This window comes from Aythya ferina (assembly GCF_964211825.1).
Source record: "Aythya ferina genome assembly, chromosome: 2".
Lineage (NCBI taxonomy): Eukaryota > Metazoa > Chordata > Aves > Anseriformes > Anatidae > Aythya > Aythya ferina.
In genome coordinates, this window is record NC_140297.1 from 108,720,949 (window position 1) to 108,743,675 (window position 22,727).

General features: G+C 36.2%; 1 long non-coding RNA gene across 1 annotated transcript; it reads left to right on the plus strand.

Moving 5' to 3' along the window:
* Window positions 1–908: 908 nt before the first annotated feature.
* Window positions 909–22,582, plus strand: LOC311432598. Its single transcript, XR_014690161.1, has 3 exons — window positions 909–1,057; window positions 3,072–3,151; window positions 21,895–22,582. It is a non-coding gene; the product is annotated as an uncharacterized lncRNA (long non-coding RNA).
* Window positions 22,583–22,727: the final 145 nt, after the last annotated feature.

Here is a 22,727-nt window from a genome sequence, read left to right on the forward strand (position 1 = left end):
CTTCTGAACACAAGATCCTATGTGGGTGGCCACAGAGGTCAGAACTAGGGGAAGCCAGTGGTTTTGACAACACCAGCCAGAATGGAAGCAAAGAGAGGAATGAAAACAGGAAAAAATGTACTGTAATTGCTATCATTGCAGGTAAAAGGCACTTAAGGACTTGAATTTGAAAACTCCCTTTGCTGCAAATAGCATGCAATTATAGAATCAAGTCCACTATATACTAAGGAATGTTTTGGAAAGGGCAGCCATATTTTTCAAAGGAAGTACTAATCACAACGTGGTAATTCCATACTGAAGTCAAAGAATTACACAAGCTATTTATCATCCACATTTTAAATTTAATGGTGGCTTATATTGTTTTATTCAGGGTGGATAATTTTCATAATGCTGAAGTTCCCAATTTACACCAAATACGTCATTGTACATACCGTGAATATTATCTGAGCACAGTTCCATTAGATATATGTGAAATATTTGTGATAACAGTTTGTCAAAAAGCCAGTCAAGCCATTGTTCTCTAAGAAAAATAAAAACAAACAAACAGCAACAACAACAGAACAGAATATGAATTACTGAAATCTAAGTCTGTAGTAACAATAGGTTACCTCAGACATCTGCATAATATTAAGTCCATATCATAGATAAATTCTCTAGCTCGTTACACCATCACTGTTTGGACAATCTAGTAAAACGCATCTAGATAAACTCACAGATAAAAAGGAGTGCATTCAAACAAGAGCTGGGCTATAGAACTATATCGGGTTTATTTGGCAGGGGGTTAGAAGCAGAGGAGCTGCAGAGGTGGACTCTGTGAGCAGAACCCAGCAGCTGCCCCATGTCAGATTTGAGCCAGCTCCAGCCGGCTCCAAAAGGGATCCGCTGCTGGCCAGAGCTGAGCCAGGGAGCAATGCTGGGTGGACGCAGATTGAAGAAGAAGAAAAAAACAAACAAACAACCCCCCCAAAAAAAACAAACAAACAAACAAAACAACAAACAACTGCTCCACAATAGCAGCTGGGAGAAAGAAGTGAGAACCAGACCTGCAGCTCCCAAGGTGAGTGCAGCAGGAGGGCAGGAGGTGCTCCAGGCATGCAGCAGCAGTTCCCCTGCAGCCTGTGGAGAGGCCCCTGGTGGAGCAGGCTGTCCCCCTGCAGCCCATGGGTCCCACATGGAGCAGATCTCCACACTGCAGCCCGTGGAGGAGCCCCCAGTGGAGCAGGTGGATGTGGCCTGGAGGAGGCTGCGGCCCATGGAGAGCCCCCGCAAGAGCAGGCCCTGGGCCGGAGCTGCAGCCCGTGGAGAGGAGCCCACGCAGGAGCAGGGGGTCTGGGGGGAGCTGCCACCCACCCGTGGGGGACCCATGCTGGAGCAGTTTGCTCCTGGGGGATGGACCCTGTGGTAACATATGGGCCATTTGGGAGCAGTTCTTGAAGAGCTGCTGCCTGTGGGCAGCCCCCACAGTCTCAGCTGGGCAAGGACAGCATCTCGTGGGAGGGACCCCACGGGGAGCAGGGACAGAGAGTGACCGTGATGGAGCATGGGGGACGAAGTGTCAGGGACTGATCACAACACCCATTCCCTGTTCCCCTGCACATCTTGGGGGGAACGAGGTAGAGGGGGGTGGATGAGGGGAAGATGTTTTTAGTTTGCTTTTAGTTTCTCCCTGTTCTAGTACTCTAGCAGTAGGTAATAATTTTTATTAATCTCCCTATGCTGAGTCTGTTTTGCTTGTGACAGTAACTGTTGAGTGACCTCCATGTCCTTATATCAACCTTTAAGCACTTTCCCATCATACGTTCTCCCCGTTTGTCCTCTGAAGAAGAGGAGTGAGAGAGTGACTGTAGTGAACTTCAGCTGTATAGAAGGGTAAAACCACCACAAGAATTAAAAAACAAAATACAATTTAAATTTGGACTCTTAAGTGATGAGTTCTTTCTATTCCATTTAAAGCTTTTTGACCTAGCAACAAAGTTTTATATATTTCTTAAAGAAGGACAATTAAAAAAAAACCACACCACACTCAAGACAACAGCTTCAGCAATGGTTTTTAGACTTGGGTATCTGGAATAAGAGGACTAGGTCACTGTCTCTGCTGAAAGGGTGCACTCCTGAGGAGAGAGTCTACATATGTTAAGTAAAATCATAAATTAAAAAAATAATAATTAAAAAATACTTCTTTGTGGGCATTCTATGTCCTACAACCTCTATTAAAGCAAGAACTGCCCAATTACTCTGAATTATATCATGGTATGTACTTATTTACTACAGAAACTGTTCACTAGTTATGAGAATAAGAACAAACTTCATTTCATAATCGTCCCATTGCCTCTACATGAATTTAAATGGGAATTTAAAATATTGGAGGCAGGCAAACTGCAGCTAATTTTCCAAAGAAATATTCCAGGGCTAATATTTCATTATTATTATCACTTTTTATTTGCATTATAATAGCATCTAAAAGCTCTGTTTTTGGACCTGGACCTCATCCATTGTTATATACATTAAACCTGCACTACACTAATAATCGGAGAGAACAGACAAGTAGGAATATTTGTGTTGATTTCAACAAGCACAAAATTGTGCATTCTTAGCATTAGTACTGTAGCTGTTTCAGTTCTTCAGTGTTTAATAATACTGCAGTTAAAAATAAATAAGCAAAAATATTAGCCCTTTCCCATTTTTAGTCTAGGGAATATACATAGACTGTTTTTATGCTGTAGAAAACGCATTTGCAAAGCTAACCATCACCTCACTGCATTTCACAGGGAATTTGAGTCAAGTTCTATAAATCAAATAATACAAGCAACAATTTGGGGCTGTACAGCAATTGTTTATGTTATCTCCTGGCTTACATCTACTATAGTGAATTTTCAGTCCAGCTTTTTTCTTTACCTCTCATTCAGATCTCAACATTTCTTCCCAGTCTTTTTTTTTTTTTTTTTTTTTTTTTTATTAACACATCAGAAATGTATCAAGGCTTCAACTCTGTCAGGATAAAAAATAATAATAAAATAATAATAATAATAATTTTCTTCCTCCTACTCATCATTCGTTATGTATTCATCCAGGAGCTGCATTCAACCCTTTTGGCGCATCTACAATCAGAAACTGAAATGTCTTTCCCCTTGGAGTCTTAGATTGTTTTCAAGTAAGTTCCTTCAAATATACCACCATCACTACTTGTGTAGGTATCTCTTTAGAGAGAGATTTTCACAGTCCTCAGTATTTATAACATGCATTTTTGTTCAAATGGCTTACCATGTAATAGAGATCCTTCTGTGTAATGAGTTTCACACCACTGTTCCGCAAGTCCCTGGATCATTTGCAATCACAGTGTTTATCACTAACACCTTCACTGGTGAAAACACTTAGTGTCAGCTGCTCTTAATTCTCCCAGGACCTTTATTTCAAGAACACTACCCACTGATGATAGCTCTTAGAAGGCCACTTTGTCACTTGTGTAGAGTGTGTTTTATTAGTGTGTTAGAGTTGTATGTTTTAATGGTAAAACCAACTTACAAAAGTTTGTTACTACACTATTAATCAATTTTCTAGCCTTAAAGAATGGAAATAGGACCTATTTTTCACAAAATGAGGTTTAAAGAGCTATTTACATCTCCAGTACTCCTACATTTTGTGTTTGTTAGCAGATAATGCTTCCAACAGCCTCTAAACTTCTCGTGTTCTTCTTCATGTAAACTTCTAATTTCATGCTGGGCAGCAAACACTTCTTCAGGTCCTTGCTCTTTTCAAATTAAAGCAAATTATTCTGCTTGCTTGAGATTCTGTAATATATTTAAAGACCAAAGATTATCTCAGACAGACTGGGTATAAAACTGGGTGATATTTAGGAAATCTATGTCTGGCTAAATGTGACTCATGTCTTTTCTCAGTGTTAGAGTACTGTAAAGTGTGTAGCTTCCTCCTGAAATCCAAAATCTAAGCACAAAACTCTGCATCTTTTTTTTTTTATATATATATTTTTTTTTTGTTCAAATGGAGAGCAGAAACATATATTAAAGTTTTAAAATGATTTATGAATAGTTGTCATGGTTTAACCTGGCTAAACACCACACAGCTGTTTGCTCACCCCCTCCCCACCCCCCCCAGGATGGGGGAGAGAAACGTGAAAGTGTAGCCTGTGAGTTGAGATAAAGACAGTTTAATAAGACAGGAAAATAATAATAACAATAATAATAATAATACAATGATGATAATACTACTACTACTAATAATATGTACAAACAAGTGATGCACAATGCAATTGCTCACCACCCACTGACCGATGCCCAGCCTGACCCTGAGCAGTCCGGCCCCTCTCCCCCGGCTAGCCACCCCTATATATTGTTTAGCATGATGTCAGATGGGATACCCCTTTGGCTAGTTTGGATCACCTGTCCTGGGTCTGTCCCCTCCCAGCTCTTGCTACACCCCCAGCCTGCCTTTTGGCAGGACAGAGCAAAAAGCTGAGACGTCCTTGGCTTGGTGTAAGCACTGCTCTGCAACAATTAAAACATTGGGGTGTTATCAGACTCTTCTCATCCTAAGCCAAAACATAGCATTCTACCAGCTACTAGGGAGAAAATTAACTCTGTTCTAACTGAAACCAGTACAATAGTTTACTATTGTTCATTCCTAATATACTTTCAAAAACGATTTTCTTCTGATGCAGATTTTTGTCTTTTTTGTATTTAACCACACTTTTCTCTGTGTTGTATTTAATAAATTCCAATTAAGATCAGTTCCCCTCTCTCCCCTTTTGTGAGTCTTTAATTAAAGACTTTATTAATTAATTTAATTTTATTATTTATCATTGTTATTATTTGTAATCATTTTCATTGGATTATCACTAAAATGATAACTTTGTGAAATGATAGCTTTCTGCCCTTTTACCAAAACTTTTCCCGCTGCATTTCCCCTTCCTGTCTATTCTTACTTAAAAAGTTCCTTTTTAATTCTTCTTACAAGATATCTCAGTTAAGAGAAAATTGATCCATGATTAGTTAGCTAACAATTTGTTTCAAATACGTTCATAATTCTGAATTTCTGAGGTAATCAATACCTCTTGAACAAGAGCATTGACACAGAATTCCACTCACCACCACTCTTTCACTTAATTCTTCTAATAAATTCACAGTGATATTTTGACATATTTCTTTTTTTTTCCGCATCAGTTTAAAAACAGGAGTAAAATAATGATCAGCAGGAGGCTTTAGACAGCCTAGAGTATTTACACAGTGAAATAACATCTCAGGAGAAGCACTCAAACTGCAAAATAGAAATTGTATTTTTAATTTTTTGAAAACTAAGCTGTGGAATATACTTGCATTTTCATTATTCTTGTTTGTCATCAATATTGAAAAGGTGTGAAAAAATATACATCACAAGAATTATAAACTGAATTTAGTTTAAGCATGTTTGTACCCTTATAACTGCAGACACTTAGATAATGAAAAAAATGGCTTCTGAGAAGTACATTTTCAAAGGGAAATTTGTATTTCATCTAGAAAAAAATTATTAATTCTTCCAAATCTGTCCCCACAGAAGACAAGCATAATAGTTTAAAAGACGAGTCCAGATCACCACTGGTAACTAGAGATAACCATCAGGACTCTGGCACACATGGAAATGTTGGGAAGTACACCTGAGTGCCAAAGGTCCACAAAGAATAGTTACAACATATTTGCCTTTAAGAATTTATACAGACCTGCTAGATGAACTTTGCAGCTTAATGGAAGGCACATGTGCTGCTGACTGTGCTGAAATGCACTATGTGGGAATAATATTATTCTGCATTAAATTGGAAATTTAACCCATCATTTAGAAGCATTGCTAAAGTGCCCAGCTGGAGGACCGGTATGGAGACAATCAACTGAATAAGACAGAAACTACTTGGCTGCACTCTTCATAGCTGGGATTGAGCTTTGCACTTTGCACTGCAGCACGTTGTGCATGTGGTTATCAGTAGAAAGAACGGGGCTTATCTGTAGCATGTGGAAAAACAGAATGTGCTTTTTAGAAGTTACATGTGTTAAATGTGGAATTAGTCACTAGAGAAGTGTTCTCTAAGATCCAAGGGATTATTTACAACATTAATGCAGTTCAGTGAAGAAAAGCAACTGCTTTCTTTTGTAGGACAGGTATATTTTGCCCAAGGTAATATAACACGGGTATAATTCTTAAATTACTCCCACAGAAACACCTATTATTCAAAGCAACATAAATGTTGTCCTTTACCTGTCTGTGACTACAGAGAAAATTTGAATCTGACCTTGCCTAATAATATCAAAATAATTCTATTCTTATTGTAATTATAACATATATAAAACACAAATGAAAAATTTGGAAGTACTTTAAAAGTTAATCATCCTGTTGCCTGCCTTTGTCATTTTTTCTTCTTTGCAAGCTACACTTATTCTCCTGATAAAAGATGCAGATCCTCTACTGATTTAGCAGAGCTCTTCTCCTGATCATAAAAATTCAATCATCCAGTCACTGAACAAAACCCAAACCCTACCTACAAGTGTTTATTCATTAAGTTGTAATAGTATAGTCTAACTACCTACCAACCCTAAAAGCTAATGTACTTTTTGAGTTATGGACTGAAAATGACCATGCAAAAAGCTGCCAATCTGTACTGAATAAGCAATTCTTAAGGAATCTTAAGAGACAGTGGGAGCAAACCAGAGGTGAAGACAGTTATGAAGTTTGCTTTTTTTCTTCTCCTCTTGGCTCTCTAAGAGAATGGGAGGACTGCAGAGAATCTTCCAGCCTTTGGAAGGGCCACCTCCCTCAGCAGTTGTCATTACACGAAACACAACACCACCTTCATAGGCAGCAAAATAGCAATCAGTCTGGTTTCCCAGGGCTCTCATTTGGCAAAGGAGCTATGGTCATCTCTTTGCTCCCTCCCAGTTGTCTACTGCTTTGTGCAAGCTTTTAACCTTATCTGTCTCTATGGCAGACTCTGGTTATGAGTTTGTTATCCTTGAGGAAACATAGCCTGCATAATATCACTCATAAAGCCACTGAAAACTAATTTAGTGCCTGTTAGATAGTTTCGTGGTCCAAGCACTCATTTTGTACCCAGTGCACCTGAGTTCATCCTTTAGTCTGTATCTTAGACAACCTGCTTAGCAAGGAATGCAATCCTTTAAACTCTGCCCAGAGTATAGGAGAGAATCAGGCCTCCCCAGAGGACAATTTACCCCACTCTATAAGAAATAATTATTCATGAGAGGGACTCTAGATGACTGGTATAAACAATAAACCTGATTTTTTAGGCAGCAGAATAAGGTGATGTGACTCCTGTTATACTGCTTTTTTCTACTTTTTTCTCCCGTCCATAAAACAGGAGTAAGTGGGTGCCCACAGAATAGTCTTATATGCTAACAATTAACAATTGTGAAGCACTTTAATGAACAGAAGCATCATAAAACTTATCAGAAGGAATCATTCTGAAATGTCTAAGAATTACTGCATTGCAGTTAAATTTCCAAGAAAATTGCTCCATAATGGTAAGGTCCTTGATAGTGCAGGGTAGAACTGAGGAAACAGTAAAAAAAAAACACCCTTAGGATTTTATTTATGTATGTATAATACAGAATGATATAGTACAATAGTAACCATGAATGACGATGAAAGATTTTTAAAGTAACATTCTACAGGCAAAAATTAAGAACTCAGTGTTTTGCTCATTCTTTAATTTTTATTTCTAAATACTTTATTTATACTTTTGTTTTGTTTTGTTTTGTTTTCTTTTGTTTTGTTTTGTTAATGAATTCTTGGTTCATCTCCAAACTGGAAGACAGCAGCTTAGTTTCAAGGTGTTTTGATTAAGTAAAATGCAAGACCAAATACAGGTAGATGTGGCATTCAGATGCTTGCAACAGTTGACTTCTGATCCAGATTCTGGAGCAGAGAAACTCTTCAGTTACTGGCTTAATTTCCTGTGTTAGTTACCAGTAGCTAAGACTCAGAGGGGACAGTGTTGACCAAGGTTCTTCTTTGATCATATTCCTTGTGCTGGCAGGACAAGAACATGGTGATATAGCAGATGACTTGTTAGGGTAATACCAGAAAGGAAACTACCTACAACTCAACACTGCGAACTATAACCCTGACATCTGACATTAGATGTACAGTCCTAGGGGAAAGTCTCTTTTTAGATGAAATCTCTAAGATCACTAGTTCCAGCTTCTGAAATATTGAGCCTGAGCTCCAAAGCACTTTTGAGCTCACAGAAATTGTTTCTAATTGTGTTGGAAACTTTTACCTTTTCTATGTTTTATACATACCATATAATATTTTTCTGGTCAAAGGTATTTTCTGGTTATTTGATGGAGTTATTTTTCTTAAAAGTAGGACTAACTACACTGAATCAACATTACCAACATTTTAGAGCTTTGAAACATTAGATGTTTCATTACATTACATGCTACACTGTAAGATAAAAGAAACTCTCATTTTGGAATGAAAGGCATATAATGAGAACAACATTTGGGTAAGTACTTCTTAGATCTCACACTAGTTATTCATACAAATAAGCTTAACTGTGGAATGAAAATTAGAATTTTGGCCCTTACTCCAATGTACCTGTTTGCAATTCTTCTTATGAGGACAAATGGATTTTCTTTTCTCAGAAGTAATTTATCATGTATGAGATCATTATAATTTAAAATGGTCAAACTCTGTTATGTATTGTTCAAGATTTTTTATTTTTGAATATTATAAAAAACTAACTACTTTAGATGATGAAAAATAGTATTTCATCTTGTTCTTTTATTTATTTCTATTGTGCTTCTCTCATTTCTAATGAATAAATAATTGAGCCTTAGTTTTAATCTGAACATCATGGCAATATAGTTAGCTATCCATTTAAATATTGCTCAAGAATGCATCTGAATTAAAATCAAGACTCTCTTTGTAGAATCCTAGTATAAAATATCATTCACTAAATATCATTCACTAAGCGCTCACTCAGTCCTTAATCTTGTCATGTACTTGACTTGTTATATTACAGACACATCTTTAAGGAGTTAAATTACATTTCTATTTGGCAGTCTAATAATCTGTTGGCATAGCAATATGAACAATTGGAGTGAAAGATAAAAACGAAATTTCAGAAATATCAGATATGAAGGGTATAGATTTTTTTTTTTTTTTTCCCCAGATAATAAAAGCAACAATGACATAAAAAGGATTTGTTAACCTGGTCTGCAAATAATATTGATATGCTAAAATACATTCATAGAGCATTACATCCTGATAGATTCTAAGTGAATTCCTCTCCAAATGCTCTTTGTACAGTGTGAATAGCCTCAAAACTTAAGACACTACTTTCAAAGAATTTGTCCTAAAAACTTTAAAATATCTATAATCTTCAAGCTCATTGTGCTCCTGGAGACTTGTCCTAATTGATGGACAAAGTTGGTCAAACTACTTCACTGGAGATATGAAGTAAAATAACTGTTTCAGTATGCACAGAGGTGGTTCCGTGGATTACGTCCAACATAAAGCTATGAAAAGACAGGAGGAGCAGGGACCTTGCTTATTGTCCTGGCCCTTGGCTCTGCCCATCTTCACCTGACAGGATGCAGTCAGCTACCTGCAGGTTTCTTTCTCCAGAGCCATTGAGGTGTCCCCACTAAGTCATAAGTTTGCATAGAACTCCAGAGCTTCTGCTCACCTATGGGCATTTTCGGGCCTAACACTGTTTCTTTGTGCACTTTAACTTTCTTCAGAGTTGTGTGCCCAGTCTTGTATGTGTTTCTCAACTAGTGTGTAGGGAAATAAGATCCTAACTCAACACTGTGAACTATAACTCTGACATTAGATGTGTAGTCCTAGGGGAAAGTCTCTTTTTAGATGAAATCTCTAAGATCACTAGTTCCAGCTTCTGAAATATTGAGCCTGAGCTCCAAAGCACTTTTGAGCTCACACAGACTGTTTCTAATTGTGTTGGAAACTTTTACCTTTTCTATGTTTTATACATACCATATAGTATTTTTCTGTGAAGTTTCTTTGGGGCTGTTTCTTAGCACACAAGGTTCCCCAGTCAGATGCTCAAATAAAATATTTGTTGTTAAATATGTTAGTCCTTTCAGAACACATAACAGTTTTCTTTCTTTCTTTCTTTCTTTCTTTCTTTCTTTCTTTCTTTCTTTCTTTCTTTCTTTCTTTCTTTCTTTCTTTCTTTCTTTCTTTCTTTCTTTCTTTCTTTCTTTCTTTCTTTCTTTCTTTCTTTTTCTTTCTTTTTCTTCATTTTCCTACTGACATCATCCTCTTATGTTCAAAATGCTGAGTCTCTGCTCATGTTGTGGAACTGTCCAGGAGACTCTCTCTTATCATCAGTGGAGCACATAGAAAGACTATTTCACTGTGCTTCACTCCTTTGCAACTTGAAGACTATTCTAGTCAACATAAATACCTTTGGTCCACCCTGATTGGTCAGAGACTCAGTGACATGAACAAATAAGTCCACGTTTAGGTCAGGGAAGTGACCTAAGGTCCTTTAAGTGAGGGAAGGTGGTGTGGTGTGACGTTTGTGCTTTTGCCTAGCATCTGCACAGGCTTGCTATGCAACATGGCTTTATGAGAACTTGGCAAGACACTTTGATCTTTCCCTGCTCTGTCTTCAGGTGTACTTCCATTAGTTATGGTTATGAAAAGGGAACGTTCCATAGGTTATGAAAGGGGAACCTACTGTTCAGTTGTTTCGTGAGGAACAGCACAAAAGGTATGCAGGCACTGTGGTAACAGAGACCATGTATCTGCTGTTGAGAGGGGACTGCTAAGGGGAAGGAGCAGATTTTGCTGAGTCAGTGCCTCAAGCTACTGCTTAAATTTCATTTGCTTACATGCTTAAGTGCTGTGCTGAATAAGAGCCACAATCACCAGCTGCCAGCCCTTCACTTCCTAATTAAAAAGAAAACAAAACAACAAAAAAACACACTTCTGGAAACTGTTTGTGTGCCATGAGCAGCACCATCCAAGGTTCCCCTCTTTTGCTAATTATTTCCCTGCACCTAGGCAAAGGAACTCCATCCAGAGCAATAGGACTGCTTTAATTTGAGTAAACTGTACTGAAAGAATTGTATTTTCTAATGATGTGCCCTTCTTTTTTTCTCTTGCTTATCTCATCCAAGAAAATAGTGTGGCTTTTAGCAAATATCCTGAGGCAGTACAATTGCTTATTAAATAGGACTCCCTGTTGATTTCAATGCACTTTCAAAGCACTTCAAAAGGTTGATGGCACAACATGGCCCATAGGTGCTTTTTACTAATGTGTTGTCTGGCACATTGAGAGATAACGAAGGAAAATCTGACTGCTTCTTAACATGCTTATCAGTGTTGGCATGACATGAAAAAATAAGATAACCCTTTCTTAGTTTTTTGTTGTTGTTGTTTGTTTGTTTGTTTTGTGTCCTGAAAATGCCTTTTATGACACAAAAACTAAAATTCCAGCAAGGTCTGAGAAAAGGAGCTATTCTTAAACAAGTTGGAAAATCGATGCAGACCAGTCCAGGCAGTACCTACCAGTGGGAATGAAGTGAAATATCAGAATACTTAATACTCACAGAGGCCATGTGATGTTTTCCATTGCAATCCCCGCTGCAATCTCTCACATCAGATTAAGATATCTGAACATTTTCAGATGCAAGCACGTGACAGCAAAGTGAGAGGAAGGGAGGGCCAGTGCCCTGTTCTCAGGGAGGAGACACTGCCTTCCTCGACTGCCTTTTCTCAAGGTAGAAATGTTATATCAAGACAAAACTCTGTCCAGCCTGAGAAGATAAGCAATAAACCTTTTATATCAGCAATCAGACTAGCTAAACTCAACATCTGCTATCAGCTCTGGTCTGAGAGAAATTTCATAAAAACAAATCACCCATCACTGAACACACTGAGAGGGAGAAAAAGGGATTTAACAATTGATTGGTTTCATAGTTCTGACTCTTTACTGATTCCATTGTAGGATTTTAAGTATCGCAGCTCAACTACTTCACTCTTCAGAAACAGTTTAGGCGACCTGATTAAGGAAGAGTCTTGTTAATATATAATATCAATACCCAAATTTCAAAAGTTATTTATGATTTTCCTTTCCCATTACATGTACTATCCTATTTCATTTGAATTTAAAAAAAAAAAAAAAATCCCTAATTTTATAATATATAAGAGCCAACCTCCTTTTAGAGATTCAGTTTGTCTATTCCAATAAAGTGGAAAAAGAATTGCTGTTAAGTATAGGTACTGTTTAACTGAGATAAGTAGCATCCTATCTTGATGAAGTTTTCAATACAATCCTGATGACTTTGAGCATATGGCTTTAATATATGCATGAAGCAACCATGTTATCTGCAGATTTAGAAATTACTAATTAATTACTCATTAACTTATAGATAATTATGCAGTAATTTGTCCACTTGGCACAACTTTCTAAGAAAACCTGAATTATACATCATTATGTAAATAATAGGCTTAAGAAAGTCTCCACATTTGCATATTTGTCTTAAAACATCACTAAAGTTCTGAAATCTGAATTTATAATGAATGTTTCAATCAACTGAGCAAATTCTGTCGGTTTGTAGACATTCATTTAGAAATATTTGTAGTAACCCTGAAATTCAACAAGATTCTGTTCCTAAGGTTTTTAAAAACTTTGAGTAAGTGAATTCTGTTTTGTATATCACCATATTTTCAGAGATGAGTTTTAAACATATAACAATTCATGTTCTCAAAGTACTTTAACATTTTTCTGACTTTAGCATTTGTGATGCTAAAATGGCATTTGAGAAAATGTTGAATTTTAAGGTAGTGGTTATGTGCTTAAATCAAATCCTCTTATCTGAACCCTGTAGATATCAGTGGAGAATATTTTTGATATCTTATGCCTTATTCAAAAAATATATTTTTTTTTAATCTTAGATTTACATTTTAAAATCTTTGTTTTCTTCTAAAGGGATATTTCTTCAAGAAGGGATATTTCCAAGTTGAGTGACCTTTTTTATCCTAGTTTTTTTCTAAAAAGAAAATGGAGAAAAATCAACACTAAGACATTGTGTTCTTGCATAATTTTTCTGTCAAAATTCTGTGTCTTAACGTTTTCTGTAATGTCTATAAGGTAAACTGATTCTTTGTAAAGAATTACATTTTTGGAAAAGTTTTAGACTTAAAGTTACAGCTTAGGAGACAGTTGACAGTGCTGTTTGACCCCCTTATGTTGAAATACTTGTGTATAGAAAAATCAAAGCTATAAACTGCAGAAAGAAGCATGCTGCATACACTGTACACTATATCAATAACGTCTCTTTAAGCAGACACAGACAGAAGGCTCCCAATATTCCCACTGCTCAACAAAAGGTGTCAATATTTAATGTGACAGACAAAGCAAGAGGGAAGGTTGCTGAGGCAGGAAGCAAGCGGTCTATTCCTTATGCCAGAAAGATTTACTTTGCCTTGACTGCATTTTCCATACTCCCGCTTAGCAGATCTTTCAGGGCTGACATATTGTTTATCTAATCTGGACTGCCAATGACAATTTTTCCTCTAATGAAGAAATTTTTCAAGTTGTTTTGTGAAAAGATTGATCAGATTGTGTCATTATTACAAGCGGTGATAAAACATAACTATACTTAGTGTTGCTATGTTGGTTATGTATAAATAGACAACTAATTACAATCTCTGAGCCAAGAATTTGTCTTAAAACAAAACGTTACTGGTGGAGGAGGCAAACATATTTTCAACTACATGCCATATTTACCTACAAGTATCAAGGCACCTGCTGAGCAGAAATGTTTTTGACTGAAAATTTTATGAGAGAAGCAGGGAAAGTAATAGCAAGAGTTCCTCTAGAAAGTTTTGCTTGTTTGTGTTGATTAAAAATGGCATCCAACAAATTCAGCATGTTATATCCTTATTTGAGCAGTAACTGCAGAATTCATTCTTTCATTTTTGAATCCTGAATATGTGTCTACACTTTTTATTTGTGAAACTCATGATCAAACGTATTCATGAGTTTCTGAGACTTGATGTCATGAAGATTTATGATCATATATGACGCGAGCTGCTAATTCTATTTTTAATACAATTTACTGTGAGTAGAAAAAAAAGAGGCATGCTTCCTTTGCTCTTCTTGTTTTCATTTTCTAATAGTACACACTTCTAAAAAGTAAGTGTGTGACTACAGTAAATATTCAAATAATGAGAAAATGTTCAAATGCTGTTTAATAAATGTCCCTTGTGATAGCCAGGTAATTCAAATTGAAATTCAAATGGACTTTGATGCTTCTCCCAGCCTTTGTATCAGCAGTCATTCAAACAAGTTATCACTTAAAGTTGCAACATCTCTAGGCACTCTTCAGTAGTAGAGAATTAAAATAATGATTTGTGAAGTGTAGCAATTTTTTCCCATTGAAGATGGAATATTTAAAAACACTTCACATTTTCCCAGTTGCTCCAGTGAAAGCAGGCTTAACAACCTAATCCACAACTTTTATTCACAAGTAAGTTTCCCCTACTTGATCACCCCTTACCTAATCCTTCAGCAGAATTATCCTCCTTTGAACCTTTCCTTTGATGGGACTTTCCTTTGACTGCTAAATCTCTTCTCAAAAACGTTACATGTTCTAGCATCTGTACAACGACCTGTAACACACGTTCCATGAACAAAAAGACTTCTTGGTGTCCATTGGTAGTATTTTGGTAGCATGACAGCTGAAGAGGATGCCTTTCATTTCTCTGAGGGACTATGGGTACCTGGGGGCAAAAGGAAACAATGTTTTGGCTAGCCTCAGGACTGAGCTTTGCACGTGACTGAAGCTATGGATGAGACTCTGCCTTTGCGATAAAAGTAGCACAGCTCAGCCTCTCCTTTAGTTTTGGAACTCATGTGGTGCAGTAAAAGGGGTATGTGAAAGATAAAGGTGAATATATAAATGGAACAGGACACATGAAAAACAAACAAACAAAAAAAGAGCGGTGGAAAAATTTTAAAGTGCAAGAACAAAGAAACAAATTCCAAACATAATTGTGCAGAATTTGAAAACAGTACAATGAGAGTTGCGAGGGAATTTCTAATAACACAGTATTAAAGTGAGGTGGTGTTTGGTATATAAGTTTCTGTTTGTCTCATGTAAATTTGAACAATGTTAAGAAATAAAGCAACTGAAGGAAAAGAAAGAATGACTAAAATCTAAAGAAAAAGGAGCTACATAAAAATTGAAGCTATACGTATAGAGTCAAAATAAGGTGTGAAGCCAGTTCAGAAACTCTTACAAAGTTTTTAATTAAATTAACCAAAGAAGACTAAATTGTGAACCAAAGCCCATTGTCTGCCTATTATGTTCAAACAATAACACAGTTATTTTTTATAGGTTGCAAAAATTAAAGCATATTAATAGAAGTTTGTTCTCATGAGAAATAATATTTATGTCAGGAACACATGATGAATACCTGTTGAAGTAGGTCTAGAGAAGGGCCATGAAAATGATCAGATAGCTGGAGCACCTCTCCTATGAAGAAAGTCTGAGAGATTTGGGGATGTATAGCCTGGAGAAAAGAAAGGTCTGGGGACACCTCCTTGTGGCCTTTCAGTAATTAAAGGGGGCTTATAAAAACAATGGATTTTTACTTTTTACCACTGACAGCTGGCAATGAAGGCTAGCATCTACCCTCTTTCCATACCTAGAAATCCATAAAAAATCCAACTTCTCTTTCAGGACCAATTATTTCTTTGGAAATCAGATCAGATTTTCTTAATCCCAAGAACTGTATTTTCTTTTATCAAGCATAATACAAAACAAGCCTACTCTAAGCAAGTAATTAGAATAAACATATTTCAGATGAACTGATAGTGTCAATAAACTCTGAAGGCTTTGCTTACTTTGTTTTGATTCAAATAGAGCAAGATTCAAGTACTCACTGCTGTAAATTGGCTCTGAAAATACCTTTGTATCTATTTTGACAGTTCTTTTTTCAAAGCTCAAATGTTCCCACCAGGATTTACGCCCACAATTGTATTGAAAAGACAATACAAGGAAAGAGTCAGACTCTGCTTCAGAAAAATGAATAAATCTATTATCTGGCAACCACTTAACAGTAAAATCAAGGCAATTTTTTCTCATGTGTTCTGTTTTTATAATTTCTGAACTGTTCTTTAAAAATTCTAAATGAATCTTGAAAGTGCAGAGTTGAATTTCCTTGCTTCTGTTTTCTAGTTTACATGTGATGCTTTTGCATGCCAGTACAATCAAGAAAATGTTGCTTATAGTTACATTTGAAATATATAATATGAGTTGGAAACTAGAGATAATCTTTATATATAAGCCTGTTGTCAACAAAGTTTTATAGGTTACTTCTTTTTTTTCTTTTTGTTCATTCTGATTATCTATATGCATATGTTTAGGCATTTTAAGATATTAAAATATTAGCAATTTTAAGAGGTGAAACAAATTTCAGAGAGATGTACAGTGTTTGGATGCACTAGGAATGTGCAAGTTTCCCCTTTTTCTTTTGAGTGGATTATCCCAGAATCTCTAAGGCAAAAGGAAAACAATTTTTCACCTAAGACAGATGAAAATACATAAATCATACATGGAAGACATCAGCACCAAGCCATTTCATTGAGACAAACTTTATAAATCAAAAAGAAAAAAAAATCATTGTGATTTCAGTCATCATAAGATGCAGTCTAAAAATCAGAAATCTGAAGTATCAAAAGTATATAAAATTCACTGCACATCTGTTAACATCCCTAGTTTGAAATTTCCACCACATTTAAGACTTTTTCTAGGAATAGTTTAGCTTGGCATGCTGTACTCAGATCTTAACAATATATCAAACAGTAGGCCTGTGGCAGAAAAACAGGACTTTATTACAACTGCTTTAATGAAAGAAAGGAGACAATATCAATTAATGATGATACTCTGGTACTTTTTTTTTTGTTTGTTTTCTCTTGTTTTACAAATACTTGTTTTGCAGTAAGGCATTGACAATTTCAGGCCCTTCCCATCAGTAAAATATCTGCTGATCTTGTTTTATTTTTAAACACATCTCCAGCATATCTCAACAGTAGCTTGTCAAAAATTTTAATTTCCTTGTTTGTTCTTTAAGCATCAGGGCAGATGCAGCTCCACTAACACCTAAACAACGAAAAAGAAAAAAGCAAACTTTGTTTATTTGTTTGTTTGTTTCCTTGTTTTTCAAAGAATAATATCAGTTTGGACTACAGGTTTTATGGTAGACTAATTTTGTACTGATGTCAATATGCGTCTTCACAGGCACACCCAGGCATATAACAAATGTCAGAGAATTTCTGGGATGCCATTCCAGGCAATGTTTTACAGCAGTTTTTAGGACTATCCCTTGGATATCAAAGATCTAGTAGGAAGGAAAGCACCTAGGCAAGCAGAATCAGAAGAGCATATTGTCTGCTTTACACTCCCTTTGTAACAGCACTGGGGTACCTTGTCTGATCCATTCGATATTAGGCTTAATTCATTTAATTAATTAAGCCATTACTTCATTTATGTTTAGTTGCCCCAAGATGGTAGTAGCTTTGCCTGGATTTTTGTTAGAATACTCTGGAAATAAACCTATGCAAGAGCTTCTGAACAGGCATAAATCTCAGCATTATGGTCTGACATACAAATATCATTTTTTTTTCTCTCTTTTTTTTTTTTTTTTTTTCAGAAAATCAATCCTTTTCCCCTGCAAAGGTTAAAATGTACTTACATATTGTCAAAATTATTTTTTTTAACCTACTGTATTTTACAGTGAAACTAAAAGGATTTATGCAATGAAATACTGAAAAGAGCCATGGTTTATCTATTTTTTCAGCTTTCAAGATGACACGATTAACTATGTAATTAGTAAAGTCATTAATGAAGTAAGAAGAGATCAGTCACAAGTGTTTAAAGCACTCTGATCCATTACTGTAGAAATCTTTGAAGGTTAATGCATGGGTACAGAAAGATACTCACACAAGCATCAAGTTTCACTGTGACTCTCTTGTTTGGATTTATGTTGTGCACTAGAAAGATGAATTTTTAAGCCTTAATTAGCCAAAAGACATGCCACTGAAGCATGTCCCCAAGGAGAGAATCAGTATGTAAACAATGTCATTTGACAGTAATGTGGGGGCATCCTACTTTTCTTCAATAAATTCCTTAATGACATTTCAGTATCTGTACTTGTACTTCAGTATCTGTATTAGAACTCTTTCCTACAACAAACTGCAGTCAGGACCAAAGAACGGCTATGATTTAGAGTTCTTGCCTTTCAAAAACCAGAATATAAGCCTTAAATATTTTTTTCCTTTCTCTCACAAGCCTAGCAATTATGTTAACAATGCAATTTTCTGTGGCAAAATTTCAATTAGAAACAATATCAGTGCAGTCTTACCACATTCTGCTTCCCCTACTCGGCATCCATTATTTGTTGTATTTTAGAAATTTGCACCCTGCCACATCAGAATTGGGTCCCACATCTTAGTAATGAATAATTCAGACAGTGAGCTAACCTGAGTTAGCTTCAAGTTCTTCCACTGTTCCAGCTTGTGCACTCACTTCTTTGCAAATGAATTTAGAATGGAAAGGTCACTGTTTGCCAGCAGTGGCAGAAAAGCCATTTACGCATTATCTGAGTAAACTATTGATTATCTATAAATGTTATTCAATAGCTATAAAGCTTTACATTTATACTGCCTTAATGAGCTGAGACTGAAAATTGGAAAGAATGTGTGGGTTGTGTGCTCTAAGAGGGGGAAAGGGGCAGCTGGAGAAGTTCCTTCTCACTCTGGGTTGAGGACAGTGTACCACAGTGTCTGCCAAAAAAAAAATTGCAGCACCTTTTGCACCTTATGACAATTTGATTTCCTGTGTGAAGCAGTACACCCTGAGCCTCTACTATAAGATTCTGCCCATTGACGCCTGTCCTGCATTGGAACCTGCCACAGAAACTCAGATGATTAACAGGGTTCATCTTCATTCTTCTTGCCCCAGGAGACTGCACAGCTAAATGAGGAGAAGGGGGTAGCCTGCACCAAAGTTTCTTCTTTTGTTACCTTGATAACTCTCGAAAGCCTCACACAAGGGTTTGAATCTGCATCTTTTTAATTAGCCAGTGCTCACAGTATAGTGCAGCAGCCATGATGGATTACATAATTAAATAAGTTGATGTCTGCAGAGAGAAAAAAAAAAGTCTCTTTTATGAAAGTTATTGATATTCTTTAGGCCAATAGAGGAGGTTTTATGAACCAGACAGTGGCCAGGATTTTCTTCAGCTACAGCTGATGATCTCATAAAATAAATTATTTATAAACTATTTACCCTGACAAATGTTGCCTCACCTGTGCTTAGAATATGAATTCTTCACTGAGCTTCTTGAAGATATAATGAACAATAAAGACCATGCAAGCTTTTAATAGACTTTCATAAAAAAGGAAAAAAAAATTAGAATAATGAAGGGCCTATCAGATGGTCAATATATTTTATTTCTTCAAGAACTGAGGCGCAATGAAGTCAAAAAAAATACAGGACAAGGGTTTATAGCCAGAAAAAATAAACAATAAGAAGGTATGAGACAATTCAAACCTGAACTTTTTATCACTCCCCTCCTTACATACACAGCACAGGGGAGGGAAGTTGCTTGTTACAGAACCACTTTTTCATGCCTTATTGAGAACTTAGTGAGTTAACTTTACGTCAGGCCATACACACTTTAGAAAACAAATAAAATAGAAACGTATCAATTTAGCGTGTACTCGATCTCTTTTTATTCCTAGTGGTGTCACCACTGTATTTGCAAGTATTCCTAAAAAGTTCCAGTTAGGTTTCTTTTTCTGGTCTCTATTATGAAAATAACATTTTAATGATGATGTACAGATAAGTATATGCCATTATGTATTTTCTCATGCAAAACTGTTTCAGCAGAGGTAGCTCAAGAAGCAGCATGTGGTGTGCATTTTGGGCATCCAAGAGCAGAATTCTCAGCTGCCTTGCACAAAACATGAAAATGCATATACTGAGATCCCTCCTTTCAGCAGTAGACCATCTGATTCTAAATTTCTTACTTCTCTTGTAACCCTGTACTTATTTTTTAGTAGTAATTAAAAACAAACAAACAAACAACAACAATAACAACAACAAAACAAACAAACAAACAAAAAAACAACACCATGAAACTCCCTGCTTGTAGCTTTGAGGGTCAGTAAAGTCAGACTCACTCTTTCTGTGTATGACAGCATTAACTGGAAACAGTGGGAACTACAGAGGCATATGCAAGAACAAATTTTAGTCTCAGATTGATCAAGCAAACATCTCAAATAATAGTTGGAGTAGAAAACAATGATATAACATAATTGAATTCATAAGACTATGTAATGTTGTTCTAGATAAATAACCATGGTCATATTACATCTATCTGTGTAATACTTAAATTTATAAATGTCATTTAGTGACAGATGCCTGTACACACAAATATGTATATATTATATTTTCAAAACTGCAGGCCATTACCTCAATTACAGAAAGCATTTTCTACAATCACAGCATCATAACTCTGCTCATACATATCAAGGTATTCTGGATGGATTAAAAAACAGCATGAAAGCAAAGTCACAACTATGCTTCCACAATAACTCCAAATGGAGTCCCATAGTAGTAAACCCATCTGGTAACCTCACGAATTGAATGCAGAACCTCTATACCTGACTAGATAGGTTACCGTACTTTCAGAAGAGCTCTTCCCTGTGCTCCATGAAGGTGTGAGCAATGTTTTACAAGACAGTGGTGGTGCTAGTCTCAACAATTCCTGGAACTACAACTTGTCAGCTACACCAGTGCTAATGCACAGCTGCATTTTCAGCTCTACATCAGAGTGATCCCTAATTATAACCATAATTTATTTGCTAAAGAAAGCCAGGCAGAAATCAATGAGAGCTCAGAAAGAAATGTTTTTCTGGCTGTTGGTGGACCAAGACCCAAATGCTCTGCAGCTACCATTATAAAAGCAATTCTGGATTTTGTCAGTGACTCTGCCAGTTAGCTGAGACTCATTTGATCTCAGCTATCAAGGACTTTTCCCTGACATAGCCATGCATCTAAGGTTTTAAAGTATCTCCTACTAATGATGTAGGAGTGACACAAATGGTCTCTTCCAACCTAGAAATTCTGTGATTCTGTGATTCTGTGAAATATCCTTCAGGCCTGAAGGGTATCCTAAGTCTGTTGAAGAGCTGGTAATGACACGGGGAGTATCTCCTCATGAGTATCTCCCCACCTGAACATTTGGGTAAGAGGAACATTGTGGTCTGTATTAAGGGTACTCTGAAATTAAAACCCAAAGCCCAGCTTGAGACAATTCTCTGGGTCACAGAATTGGTAGTGCTCTGTGTTCTTTTGGTGAAAAATGCTTCAGAATAGGGTCTCAAATACATCCCAAAGTCTTTATAAAGGTAAAGTCTTAATGTAGTTAAGTCTGATGTCTGGAATCAATAAGAGAATCAAAAAAAAATAAAGATCCACTGATAATCAGGCTTCATTTTTTCTCTTGGTCACAGAATTATAGGTTAATTTTAATTAATTTTAATTTACTGAGGCAGTGACACAGTCCTGAGGCAAGCACTGATCCTGTCTGAGTGGGCTTCAGGCTGAAATAAGTCCTAACTACAAAGGACAGCTGAAACATGCATAATGATTTCATTCCACTGGTTAACCATAAATAACTAAATACATACAATGGTACAAGTCAAAGCACAACTTAAATAACTGTAGCTTGGAGACTCTGAATATTGAGTATTATTATTAATGTACTAATATTGTAGCTATATTAAAATTTCTAATTACATGCTCTATTTAGGTAAAATTAACTGCAAAGTGTTCATCTTTGCAGAGCGTGATGCTGACAGCCGTGACGGCTCTCTGGTTGGTGAAGCAACATGATCATGAGGTGGTAGCCCTCAGACCAAAAGGGCAATGTGGAAAGGTGGAGTATAGAAAGAACTCTGGTGTGGGGTTGTTGATGATACCTAGAAACTGTGGGAATATCTCTTCTTATGGTGCCTTAAAAAATCAGGTCACAGTAGCAAATGAATATTCATGCTAGAGTTATCTGTATGATACAGATGAAGAGAAGAAAAGATGTAAGTAACCTACAAAATATTGATGGACTTTTGTTTATGCAAATAATTACCTGCATATCTTGGTGCCTATGTTCCTGAGACAAAAACAAAACAAACTAGCTAACAAAAAGAATCAAAAAGAAAAAGAAAAACAAAACAAAACATAACAAATTCCACCCTTCACTTTTATCCTTTCTTTAACATATTGCTGGAAAGAAGTGTAATTACAGATGAAATGTGCACATATGTTATCTGGGAAGCATGCCCTATGCAATATATTGGATAAAAGGTAATTTTTTTATTCATCATTTAGCCACTAGCAAACTATTTCCTGCTTTCCTTGCATGGACACATTAGGAAGTGAGGGTGACTGTAGATGCAGGAATATGAAAATTTGTGGATTTGTGGGGATTGTTTTTCACCTTTCAGTCCAAGGTAAAAAAAAAAAAAAAAAAAAAAAAAAAAAAGCATACCATTCTGCATAGTCATGCATGCAATAAAAATAGTAAATGTTATTACAGTTCATTATCAATAAGGAAAAAAAAAAAAAGAAAAAAAATATTTCAGATATAGGTTCACATTTATAATCAGCACATTGTAGTTT